At 34.5% G+C, this 13772-nt stretch overlaps 1 protein-coding gene across 4 annotated transcripts in view; it reads right to left on the bottom strand.

Moving 5' to 3' along the window:
• Positions 1 to 13559, bottom strand: part of LOC124631686 (tachykinin-like peptides receptor 99D) — a 135838-nt gene extending 122279 nt beyond the window's left edge. For all 4 annotated transcript variants that reach the window (XM_047166224.1, XM_047166226.1, XM_047166225.1 and 1 more), the window contains exon 1: positions 13126 to 13559. The gene's annotated coding sequence lies outside the window, so the exon portion shown is untranslated. The remainder of the gene's footprint in view (positions 1 to 13125) is intronic.
• Positions 13560 to 13772: the final 213 nt, after the last annotated feature.

Below are 13772 nucleotides of genomic sequence, written 5' to 3'. Positions count from 1 at the left end.
AAACAAATTGAATTAAATAATAATATTGATATTTAGAGTTGAACAGAGATCAGGGGTGTAATCATTTTGTTCATCATCATCAGCCTTTTTATCGTCCCACTGTTAGGCTCAGGCCTCTTCTTACACACAGAAGGATCACCACGCTTGCTCAATGCAAGTTGGTGATTTCAGACTTTATAGTCCAGGTTTCCTCGAGATGTTTTCCCTCACCTTCATTTTGTTCATATTATAATTAGATTTATTCTACAGGTACATAATACAGATGATTTAAAAAATAATGTTGCGTAAATTATGCTCACAGAACAATATGCATGTTACAAGACGAATGTAACCCATAACTTTTACCATAGCGCACCCGAAACTACGCCATAGAAGTTGTATGGCGTGACAAGGGTCTCCCATCATTTACGTTAATCAAGTTAATTAAAAGCAAATACATTGCCAGTTCTCTGCAGACAGATGGTTCAACCCTTGTTTGAATAATTATTGCATATGGCATTGAAAACTGAAAGTTTATTGAAGTTCGTCAAGTAAGTAGATAAACAGTCTATCTAAGTATACTAATGCAAAGAGGTTTTTTTTATTGTTTTTGTTTGTGTCTTTGTTTGTTATGGATAAAATCATTTTATCCAGGTCCCGTGGAAACTAGGATGCAGGTGAATCCGCGGGAAAACGGCTAGTTTCATACAATTTCACGATGTTTGTGGAACAAAGTCCGTGAATACAATGGTTTTTGTTTGCTTTTGGGATTCTAATTGTTCATAGTCGTTCATAAGTTATTAACAATCAAAAATACCTTCATATCCATATGAATATTATAATAAGTCTCTTTTTACATTGTTATGAAAAGCAGCCAAAAATCAGTCGATCAGTTTCTCAAGCTTAGCGCCATCGACTTAGTGGTTCAAAGTTGGAACTCCAAAGTACTTTAAGTCTAGATTTCTCGGAGTTTAGACATGACTGGCGTACTAAGAGTACTTGGATGTCGGATGAATTCTTCGGGGAAAACATGAGTGGTGCTATGTTATTACTTTACCCTTGAAAAGTTTTTCTTGCGAGTATTTTAAACGTCTTACAATGTTTATATTCCTCAGTCTACAATGTAATTTTATGGAGAAATCGTTCTTCTGTTTGCGGTACGAAAATATGTAACAAAAATATGGCCAATGAGATGGAAATGCGGACTTATTCGTGCAGCTGATCTCTTACACTCGACAAACGAAAAACATTTTACCTATCCAAACTTACCTACTTCACAACTTTCCTACGAAACTACAAACGTGTAGGAGCTTAATTATTTAGGAATTGTTCTACTTTATGTAACCTAGTTAGGAAACTCATTAGTGAAATAATTCTCTTGTATATGAAGAAGGTACGGAAAAGAAACCATTTCCAGAAAAGCCAATGTCCGCCATTACTCAAGTATGTTAAGCTTTTTATTAAAACGATATTATGTCATCTTAGGGTTCAAACATAATTCCAAAAAATGGTTGTTCTCAACAATACTTGCCCTCATAATGGGACCATAAAACCCGCCCCAAATATCAGTTGAAACTTTGTCCATTATTCAATAGAACAATTTATTACAGTGTTACTTTACTCCGCTCGATATAGAGTCAAATATGTTCTGTTACGAGAACCCCCATTCTCGTGGTATTACGAATTAATTCACAATATCGACACACCGTGTTGGGAAATTGGATTTTGATTTTACATATATTTTACTGATATTGGTATTCGGTATTTGAAATTTATTTTATGTAGATCACTGAATAAGTTACGATAGGTACTACAAAGGTAAATTGAAAATATCATTTGACTGAATGAGTTTATCATGTTATTTTATTTTGTGTGTTAAATTGCTAGATAAAATGGTATTTAACTTTAAAATAATTTAAATTAACTTATATGAAATGAAATAAGTATTGTGAATGCATTTAAAATTACGCTTTTTGATTGCAACGGTCTTAATTACTTCTACTCTCACTGTGTTCTTAAAAATAATTACGAAGAATGGATCAAGATCCGAAAATAGAACAAAATGTTATGGTCAGAAGAGATTTCCCACTTTAAAAAGTACCTTAATTAGTAGGTACCTGTTAAGTATAAGATTTAAGTGGATAAGTAGGTTACTTAATTTCTCAAGTAAATTAGGTTTCAGTTGAAAATCTGAATATTCAGGCGCCGAGATAATCTGAATTTGAATAATATAAATAGTTCTGAACTTAAGGATAACCGCACTTAAAGTTCTTTAAATAAAATTACCTACGTCATGTTTTTGACATTTTGAAACTAGACTTTGAACTTTGAAACTTTGAGAATCTGAGTTTGATTTCTTCATAAGCAGTACTTTTTGAAAATTTCATAAAAAGGAAAATAAAAACCGATTTAGCCTTAAAACCTTATTGATTAATAAAGATTCATGGTAAGGAAATATAAACCTGGTAATGATTCTTTTCCGAAACTTGCCATATTTTAATTGACTTTTTTTAAACAACATTGGAACTTTGCCGTCACATTCTTTCACGTTCTTAGAATGACATTTCGAAAATGTTGCCATTTAAATAAAAAGTCAGGACACAGAAGGTAGGTATTAGCATAAATATTTTACCCGACCGTGCCTGGAAGAGATTTATGTGACAGCAATACTTAATTATGTGCGTTTGAATACATACGATATAGCAAATCGGGAAAAGGCCTACCCGCTTGTACGCAAACGTTACTTAACTTTAAGCTTTACATAAAAGTATTATTGTCGTAGATATTTTTTATAGGTAAGTCTGACAGCAACACAATGATATTTGATCAGTCAGTTTCAGTATCTTACATAGGAACATTATCTTCTAGTGGCACAGTGTAGCACATCCACATAAAGGTACATTATAAAGTAATTTTTTTTGTTGGCTTTAGAGACAATCACGGACAATGATGAATTTTTACCTGTTGACAATTCTTGTTTTCTATCTATCTAGGAGTACTTCAGTTCCCAGCTTATCCCTTTCTTTTGGTTATTCGAAAATAAATCGACATTTAGACCACAATAAAAATTATGAAAGGTTCTTTCAAAATCGTTCAATTCTTCTCGACTTGTCTTGTGGGCTCCTTTTCAAGACAGACCTATATTACAAGACAGACTTAACACTGCCCCTTGAGCAATAAAATAACTATACCTACGTACTAATAAGAGGCTGAACTAATTAAGCATTGTTTTTAGTTGTATTGTACAAATAAATTTATTTTTACGTCATGTAAATATGTACATAAAAGGAATTCTGCCATAAATTAGAATTAAAAAAAAAAGAAGTTACACACATTAAGCATTACAACCTTGATCCAAGGAATATCTCGTTTATATTCGACATGTGTTAATAACACAATCTTTAACGCTTCGATAAGTATCTATGATGTCCTCCTAGCCGATTATCGACTACGGCGGCTGTTCTCATGTAAGGAGATTAGCCAACTATGCAGGACATATTATAGTGCACGAGCATTTGCGCAGACACAGGTGCACTCACTATTCCTTAACTCTCATAGCCCGATGGGACGGCAATCCGACACGACCGGAAAGAGATCAGGCGCAGGACCGACATTTACGTGCTCTCCGATGCACGGGTGTATCAATCACCACCTTTCAGGCTCCGGGCTGCTATGTGAAAGTCTTCTAAAACCCACAAAGCGATTTCGGCCCGACTCGGGAATCGAACCCGAGACCTCGTGCTCAGCAGCCGCACTTGCGACAGCTAGACCAACGAGGCAGTTAAAAAGTAAAGTAAAGTATCTATACTAATATAATAAAGCTGAAGAGTTTGTTTGTTTACACGCACTTATATCAGGAACAACTAGTCCGCTATGAAAAAATATTTCAGTGTTAGATAGCTTTTTTTTAACAACCTCTCCCTTAGTGGGTTAGCAGCGGTGAGGGAGTACCAGACTCTTACTGACTAAAAACAGTGGTGTTCCGTCGTAGGCTTTTTATGTACCAGGGCCGCGGTAACTCTTTCGAACAATCCCGCAGGCCGGCAGGCCTTGGCCCTGCTGGGTCCCGCTAGTGTGTTAGATAGCTGACTTATCGAGAACTTTACATCCGGGTGCGCAAAGTAAATTCCGAAGGGCGCGGGTGAAAATGCTGGCGAAAGGTAGGTAGCAATAAAGATCTTACATTATATTTGGTGTTCGAGAAGATAGCTGGGAGCTAAGCGAATGAAAACACGTACGTACATTATATGAAAATTATGATTACTGATTAGTTTTGGTGCCTCAGGTAAGAAAGCTAATAAGATGATCTTCTCAAGAACACGTATAGTATGATAAGATAGATATTTTTTTATAATAAAAACACTTATAAATTATTCATATATATAAAAATAATAAAATATTCAATTATATATTCAATTCATGCAATTATCTTTTATCAACTGAAACTGTACAATATGTGCCTAACTGCGTTATTTTGCAATTAAGTATATGCAATTATAAGTTGTTATGTAAACAATCTGTTATCAGCTTTTATATCTATTGTTTTGTCATAATTTATTATAGTTAATGAATGGAAAAAACAAAATACTTACAACTATATATGTACCTACTTTAACATTCATTTCTATAGCCTGCCTTATATTTTTTTAGCCTGCTATCATTTCACATTTATCATAAATCGCACAAACACCTCAATACTATAAACGTTAATGTTTGAATGTGCCAATGTTGTTAGTTTTTCACGCAAAAATTACTTTGCGGATTTTGTTGTAACTGTAAACAAAAATATGAAACTTATATCTTACGCTACATGAAGGTACAACTGCAGGCAACAGTTCGTGATAAAATACAAAAGCAAAAATACAGCTACCTAGGCATTGATAAAATAGATACAACGATAAAAAGAAGATATTCTAGGATTAAACTCCATCTATTTAAACGGTAAAAAAATCAATATTTTAGTAGATACCAGCTGCGCTTATCTGGTCGTCAATATATCCATTTTATCGGCCGTACTTAGAATTGCTACTTAAATGCAAAAATAAATGCAGATAAAGACATAAATAGCATCTTACAATACAATATATATTGTTAAGATTAGATTACTATTCATAAATGCATGTTCGAAGAGATAAATCTTTTCAATAGCACTGTGAAATAATGTTTCAATATTGTCATTTATCGTTACCAGAATATCAAAAAAAAAAAAATTACGAGTATTCCTTACTAATAATATAAATGCAAAGGTAATCGTGCCTGACTGTCTGTCTGCTATGGCTTTATGCCAAAACTACTTAACCAGAGTCAATGAAATTTGGTATGAAGATACTTTTGCTAGAGCCTGAGAAAGAGGTAGGCTACTAGGACAGTGTTTGCTTCATGACATGGAACTGTGGGAAACAAGCTATGGATTTATAAGTTGTTAAGTGTAAACAGCTCTATGTATAAATCACCATACTGGATTGTAGATAGCAAGTCAAGGCAACGCCAGCGTCTTCCCATTCAGCAAATATTGTACAAAGACCATTCTTGTTTGTGCTACAAACAACGAGTACATTGTATATGGTATATAACACGGGTATATACTCTGTTATCCTATGTGAATAGTATGGATTATGGAGAACAAAATAAGTAGCGGAGGTACCATAACGCAAAATCTCCTAAGAAAGTAGCGCGCCAAAATACCGTTGTGCGAGGGTTGAGGAACGTTACTGTCTTCACCTCTACACGCCGTTTTTTTACCCGATTATTTTTTGTAATAACAAAATCGTTGACAGATGTCTGAAAGAACCCGAACGCCTCATTAGTTCAGTCGTAACCGTTCGTTTTGGTTAAGCCCACTATGTTTTTGACCTAGAAGAACCTACCTGCATTATAGCATCTCCGTTCATCTTTCCTTACTCGATGTCACGGATGCATTTATCAATTCATTGGTTGCATTTGCAGTTAAATGTGGTCATATTTTATTGTTCCGCTGCGTGTTAAATGTACAGTATTGTGGAATGGTACAATGGCTTATATAGTTGTTATAATTATTAGCGACACCACAGTATAACGTATTTGGTATTTGTTATTGTCAATGTGGGGCATAATTGCTATCTGGTTCCCGTGGTTATGCGTACATCCTGCGGGAATTATTCAGGGCATATACATAAAAAATAACTTTAGGCTTTATGTATTATCAAGCTTTCACTGCGTAATAGGTTTTACCCGCTTCCTGTGGTACACTGCCAAAGTCGGATAAAAAGTGGTGAGCTGCCAAGTTTCATCAATATTCAATGAATAGTTTTTACGGGACAGAGTAACACACGTACATCTACTTTTGCTTTTACATTAGTAGGACTATGTAGCGTATGATGTGTTCTTTGTCGAACATCAGAGAAAAGTTTTCTTATCAGATGAATGGAAAATATTTAATAATAAACAATACCATAACCGAAAATAACCTCATCAATATGCGTGTCATACATATGCAATTCTATATACCATTTCATTATATAGTTTATTTACACATATTTATTATCGTGTCACTATTCTATATACCATTTCATTATATAGTTTATTTGCACATATTTATTATTCCGTTCTCATCAGAGCGTGTTTGAATGGGGTCGCACCAGATGTCGGTACACGGAAGAACAACCCTATACCACATTGACTGACACGTAATTAAATGTAGATATACATTTTATACATACCTACATCAGCATATTTTCAGTTATACATACATGTTCCAAGAAGTATGGTATTTATTCCGTATTACACGGCAAAATGGTTGTAATTTACATTTAGAAGAAATTCTCTCAAATGAATGGGATTTTTGTGTTCAGTGAAAAACCGATATAATTATGGTAGGTAATTTAACAGTTATAATATGTATGAAAAAAAGGATCTTTTTATTTTAATAATATAACAGTTAGAAATCAAACCATCAAAACATATCAGCATTTTATTTGTGCAACCTGTAGCTCGATTAAGAATATTTCTTCACAGCATCAGTACTACATTCTGGGCAAGTTATCTTTCAGACAGTAACACCGGTATTCAGAACAAAAGCCGATCTCTCCGTATGGACATCTGCAGGCGCGGTCCGCGGTGCACTCATCCCCCTGACGCACTGCAAGTTAATATCGATCTAAATTAAAGAAAATCTTATGTTACTTGCTAGTTTCACCGATACCGATAAAGGCTCTGATGGCCTTTTTTCAGATGGCAAAAAATCGTCAAATGACCCCTCCCGCTTAGTGACTAAAACCGTCGTGTTCCGTCGTAGGCCTTTTATGTACCAGGGTCGCGTTAACTCTTTCGAACAATCCCGCAGGAGGCTCTCATGGCCTGTCAGGAATGTATTTGAGAAATAAGCTACTTATAACCTTCGGTTTCACAGGTCTCGAATAGCAATATCTGGCAGAAATTATAAGCAGCCTTTATCTGGCAGATAGCATTAACTACCGGTCACCAGTAAAATCGTGTGATTTTAACCTAACCTAGGAATAGGACTCGGCAATGCGTACTAAGGCATCTATCAGACAGAGAGCGGTTGCGCGATCGAGCGTTCAGCGTTTGAGCTCTGCTCCCACTACTAGATACTTCTTGACCGACGCGGTCAGAATACCTCCTGCCTGAGAATATCTATGTAACTTAATATGACACAAAGAACGCAAAACTGGCCGCTTGAACGCTTGACCGCGTGACCGCTGTCTGTCTGATAGATTCTTTAGCAGTCACAGGCGACCACTATACTTACAGGGCCGTTACTTACTAACTTACTAAACTTACTAAATAGCAATATACTTACAAAGTTCCGAGTTTCGTTGAACCGCTTGAATATACGGATGAACAGGAGAACCGGAGTCGATGGCTTCGTCATCTAAACTGGCTGTAGCATAAGCTACCAAAAATAAGAAAATTAATAACTTCATGTTGCTAACTTTTATTAATATGAAGTTACTCAGTGAAATTACTGAATATATAGAAGAGAGTATTACGCATTACTAATTAGAAACAAAAGCCAATTAATTTATTGAGTTGGCCGTTAAATTGCTGATAAGGCAATTAAATGTTTTTCAATATATTTTTTTTATTTTTCAAAAATCATATTTTGATTTACAGTAGGTACCGTTCTCTTTTATTTATTATTTACCCATAGGATGTTGTATCATTAGTACCTACTTACTACGTAGGTATAAGCAAGCACCTCTACATTTTTATCCATACTGAGAAAGGACGAGGTTCCCAATTCAAATGAAAAGTAACTCCTTCACGATAATTTTATATTTATTTGTAAACGCCTTCAGATTTTACATTAAAAAAGTAAGTACAAATACATAAGTTGCTTAGCCGTACTCGTGAATGTAAATGTACGGCCACTACTGAGCGCTCCTGAGCTAACTCATACAAACAGAAGGTGTATGTACAATACACACACACAAGTAAGGTTCACCCGCTTTAATAACATAAAGTGCCCTCCGAATGTCACAAGTCATAACCTGTTGAACAAAACCAAATAAAAAGACTAGTTTATACCTATCGCTGATGGAATTTCTAAAGTAAATACAAAATTATGTTGAGCATAAAGTAAACTGGTTAAGAATATTAGTTTTATTTTGTAGGTTGAAACATAGAAACAAACGCCAGCTTATCAACCTACCCGAATCTGTAAAATTTTACCAATCAAATATTACCCTTTCACTACAGCGATAAGATTGGACATTTATAGATGAAAGACAAATTAAGGTAGTGCTGTCTGTACAATACCTATATGTTTATTTTCCATTATTTTACTCGAGACTTTTATCTAAGGGATCCATGATTACAAGTGATGCTGTTGTCGAAAAACCTTCTTTTATTATTAACTTACTGACTGTACCTACCTCGACCCTATAACAATCGGAAAACACTCTGGCAATAATAGCCGTACGTACTTATCCGTATGCATAATGAAAATGCTGCTAAAACAATGTTTTTGGGGAATCTCCTACATATGCATAAGAACTACATATAATAAACTTGTTTATTAATGGCAACTAGGCCCAAACTGTGTTAGTAACAACAAAACTTAGAATTATGTTAGTAAAAGAAATAATGGCAACTAGGCCCAAACTGTGTTAGTAACAATAAAACTTAGAATTATGTTAGTAAAAGAAATAATGGCAACTAGGCCCAAACTGTGTTAGTAACAATAAAACTTAGAATTATGTTAGTAAAAGAAATAATGGCAACTAGGCCCAAACTGTGTTAGTAACAATAAAACTTAGAATTATGTTAGTAAAAGAAATAATGGCAACTAGGCCCAAACTGTGTTAGTAACAACAAAACTTAGAATTATGTTAGTAAAAGAAATAATGGCAACTAGGCCCAAACTGTGTTAGTAACAATAAAACTTAGAATTATGTTAGTAAAAGAAATAATGGCAACTAGGCCCAAACTGTGTTAGTAACAATAAAACTTAGAATTATGTTAGTAAAAGAAATAATGGCAACTAGGCCCAAACTGGGTTAGTAACAATAAAACTTAGAATTATGTTAGTAAAAGAAATAATGGCAACTAGGCCCAAACTGTGTTAGTAACAACAAAACTTAGAATTATGTTAGTAAAAGAAATAATGGCAACTAGGCCCAAACTGTGTTAGTAACAATAAAACTTAGAATTATGTTAGTAAAAGAAATAATGGCAACTAGGCCCAAACTGGGTTAGTAACAACAAAACTTAGAATTATGTTAGTAAAAGAAAAAAGAAAAAGCGACAATATATCAAATTACGGTCTTCTGACCAGCACTTTCATTACATGAGACAACCAAGGATCGTCATACTTCTCAGATAATGTTTTCAGTATGTTGTTCGAACTAGACCGCGCTCTGGACAGTGTGGAATAGATCTTCTTTCTCATTATCGCGTGAAAATCGTCAGTATGCGTAGAGGCAAACATACCTGACGCACTACAGAAACGCGGCAGTCCCAACAACATCCTGAAACAGTTATTATACTGCACACGCAGGGCGTCAAGCGATCGTTTAGTATGTCTCATCCACAGGCTGCTCGTGTAATACAATATGTTTTTACAATTTCAAAAAGCGTATTCTGAATAATAATCAAGGCTGCGTTGATAATAGAAAAAAGAGTAAGGAAGGAGAACATGGCGCCGACCGAAAATAAAATTGGAATAGTGGTAGGATGATGCTTTGCGTCGTTTATAACTCAATCGTAGACATTTTAATCGTCAACACTTATGCCCAGCACGGTGAGTAATTGCCCAGCTTGGGGGTGGCTTTATCCAGCAGTGGACGTTTTAGGCTGTAACGACGAGACATACTGATCTTGAATAAAAACGATTTCATGACAATTAATTGGATAAACCCATCTGTATAATTACGTATAATTCTAGCCAGAAACTATTAAGTCTAATAGTCTCCCTGTCGCTGACACCCATTCAACAATATAAACGAATCTATGGCTATCGCCTGTTTGCCACATAACCTTTACTTCTCGTTTCTATTCCATTATAAAACTGTATTGTGAGCCAACGGAGCCGCATATCAGAATACTAGCTTTCACATACGGTTTCACTAGCATCCAAATGGAACTTCTTACTGCACATGGATATAAGGCAGCAGATAACGCTAATGTTATTCTGATATATGTACAAATAAGCTTAAGTAGTAATTTTTCCGTGAAAGACGTACGAACATCTATAGATGCAACCTTTTCCAAATATAATATGAGTAGGATTCTCTCATAATAGCTTAATAAGAAATAAGTAGTTGGTAAGCAAACATCAGTTACACATGACAAATGGTGGAAAATAGCGAGACGGAAGCGTTCACGGTCGGCAAGCCTCAAAGGGGTTGTCGCTCATAACTCAACTGTCAACTGAACTCATAAGTTACGATATTGCCGGCGTTTGACGCAAAAATCAGTATGCTGTGAGGCTGTGACAATCTTTGCGGAGGCATGTCACCAGCCTTTGCTGGTTTTTATATGAATTCCCTTCAGTGGTTGGTGAGGCGATGAGTGACGCTGCGATCCGTGACGTAGAATACATTTAATATCTTCGTTTGATGCAAGCTTTTGGGAATAGCAAAGTAATTGGAAATATGTACAAAAGAACAGTTTGAACTTTCAACAAATGCTGTATTCTGAAACAATTCTTACGTAACTAATCTGAAATTCCATTAAATCTTTGTAAACCTTTGAACTATAAGGCATATTTCCTCTTATCTTTTAGCAATATTTCCGAATCCAAAATGTGTTAGGTATTCCAACTTGATGTTAACCGAATACCGATGCTAGGTCACACGCCTACAATGTTACCAGTATGAAAAATTGGTATCAAAAAGCCTGTGACGTCATGCTATGACGAACTGGGTTTGTATTTCGAATATCCAATTTAGCAAAGGAAATAGACGACACGAGTCTATTCCATTCTATTTTAAATGGAAACATAATATGACTGTACTAACAACGGAATAGATTTAGTCATTATATTTGATTGGCTATCCGATTTAACTAAGTAGTTGATTTTGTATCATACTGATCGCTTTAGTAACTGGTTTTAGAGAAGCTGGGTGTTAATGAATTTTTTCTTGGTTTCGGCAGTGATCATCATGTGAACCGCAGTCATAATTTTCATTACATTTTTTTTTTTTCATTCAATTTTTCCGAGATTTCTCAAAAATCAAGCACCAGAGGCGTGTAAAACAACGCATAGTATAGGTTTGTAGTATGCATACTTCTGTCAACCTAAAATATGACGTCACCATTCGCCACCAAAAGTCTCAAGATATTCTAACAAGAAAGCACGAATCTGCTATAAAATAGACAAGGAAAGAAAAACGAAGCCGAAAGCATTCACGGTCTAAATGCCTCAAAGACTGGCACTCATAATCATGCAAGCGCAGTATTTTCATCTCGACCTAGACTCTGTATTTCCCTCACATAATCTTCAGTATCACACTTCTTTTGTTCACACCACACCTTTTTGTAGGAAAAAAAACATGCAGTAGAACCTTTTTTCGAACTGTCTATTCTACATTTTCGACATTTCGTTACAATTCGACTATTCAAAATAAGAAAACTTGATAAACTCCCAACATATAAAATTATTACATTTACACTGCAATAAGTGCATGGCTGATCAAACTCATGCTAAAATTCAATGTATTTTATTTCAAATAGGCCTATGAAAGCTCTTTCGAAACGTCAAAGTTAGGTGCACGGTTCCAAAGACTTAGTCTCATGGAGAAGAACCGACAAGAAACTGCATGGACACTCTTTTTTAAAAGAAAATAAAATTAATTACATATTTCAATCGATCAAATGCAAACCTAAACAATTTTTTTTTTCATTAGGCCTATAAAACGTTTTTCGACGTCAATCTAGTTGTACGATTCCAAGGAGTGCGTCTCATGGAGAAGAACAAGGCAAGAAATTCCATAGACTTTCTAGTTATTTCTTAAGTACTGATCAAATCTATAGGCTCTACCTTTTTAGAGTTTTCCTACATCAGTGTTTGAAATTAAAGTCAAAAATTAACATTTTCAAAGCTGAGGTATGTACGGAAGCCGAAATTTTCCCTAATCCTGTTTCGTAAGCCGGTTTATGCAGTTCCGTTTTGTTCGCCTCTGTACAAATCTGATTGTATGGATTAACAATTTTAGACATATTACACAACATCGTCTGTAGTAAAATAAGCCTAATTCTAAATCCGTATTTACTGATTATTTATTAAATAAACACTTCTAACAATATGTGTAATGTTATTGAACAATTACCGCAATGGATGTCAATATTTGTGTAATATAATATTTGTGTATATGTTCTCTTTCACCATTAGCAGAATGAACGATAAAATTAATTGATAATGTTAATTTATTTGGTTAGCCAGATAAATGTTGACCAAAGTTATGAAGAGTCAAACTACGTGCGTATTTATAGTTACCTAGAATCAGTATCAATATTTCATCTCTAAACTGAACAAAATATTAATATGTGCTCTATAATATTTACTGTATTTTTTTTTCACTATACAATTTGAAAACATTTAGAAAAATATTGAAATATTTACTAGAATAAAAAATATATTTTCACGGCCATTCTAATTCATAAATTATGACTTAAAAACCAAAATAAATAAATAAAAAAACTTACCAAAGTCGCAATTGGTGATATTGTTGCAAGCTTTAACTTCACTTACACTTAACTTTTTATTAATAAGCTTAAACCTTATAAATTACTAAAAACAAATAGCTTATTATCCATTTTATGTATTTAACAGTTAATAGTACTGATAAAATATTTTAAACTACAAGAAATACTAATTTTAAAACACTTTAAAATTAATTTCAAAAAACTTTTCGTCACAAAGTTTTCACATTGTCATCATTCACATGTTTTACTGAAAAAATAATTTCACGGCATATTTTTCCACTGGTTGTTAATAAACCTTTTTTTTAATAAAGTTTTTTTTTTCTATTAGTTACGATAGTTGTGTAGGAGCCGGCACCGCTCGACTCGTGTACATGGGTGCTAAGTCAGAGTGACACTGCTGACCCGACGCTCTCCCATCGCGATTTGAGTTTCGAACGTGGATTCGCGCAAACGTCAAAATGTAACCTTCACGACGGTTAATCTTTGTGGCCAGATAGATAGTACCTATTAGTTTTATTTTAAGAAATTGATAAAGACTTTTTTTAATGAGTTATGCGCAAGATAATATACTCTTAAAAACCAGAAGCAGGTTTGTTTAACGAGGAAATTACAAGAATCAAGAAATAGTTTTAACATGAAAATCAACT

Source organism: Helicoverpa zea, chromosome 7 (genome assembly GCF_022581195.2).
Source record: "Helicoverpa zea isolate HzStark_Cry1AcR chromosome 7, ilHelZeax1.1, whole genome shotgun sequence".
Classification (NCBI taxonomy): domain Eukaryota; kingdom Metazoa; phylum Arthropoda; class Insecta; order Lepidoptera; family Noctuidae; genus Helicoverpa; species Helicoverpa zea.
Note: the sequence above shows the minus strand (reverse complement) of the source record. Positions and strands in the feature narration are given on the sequence as shown.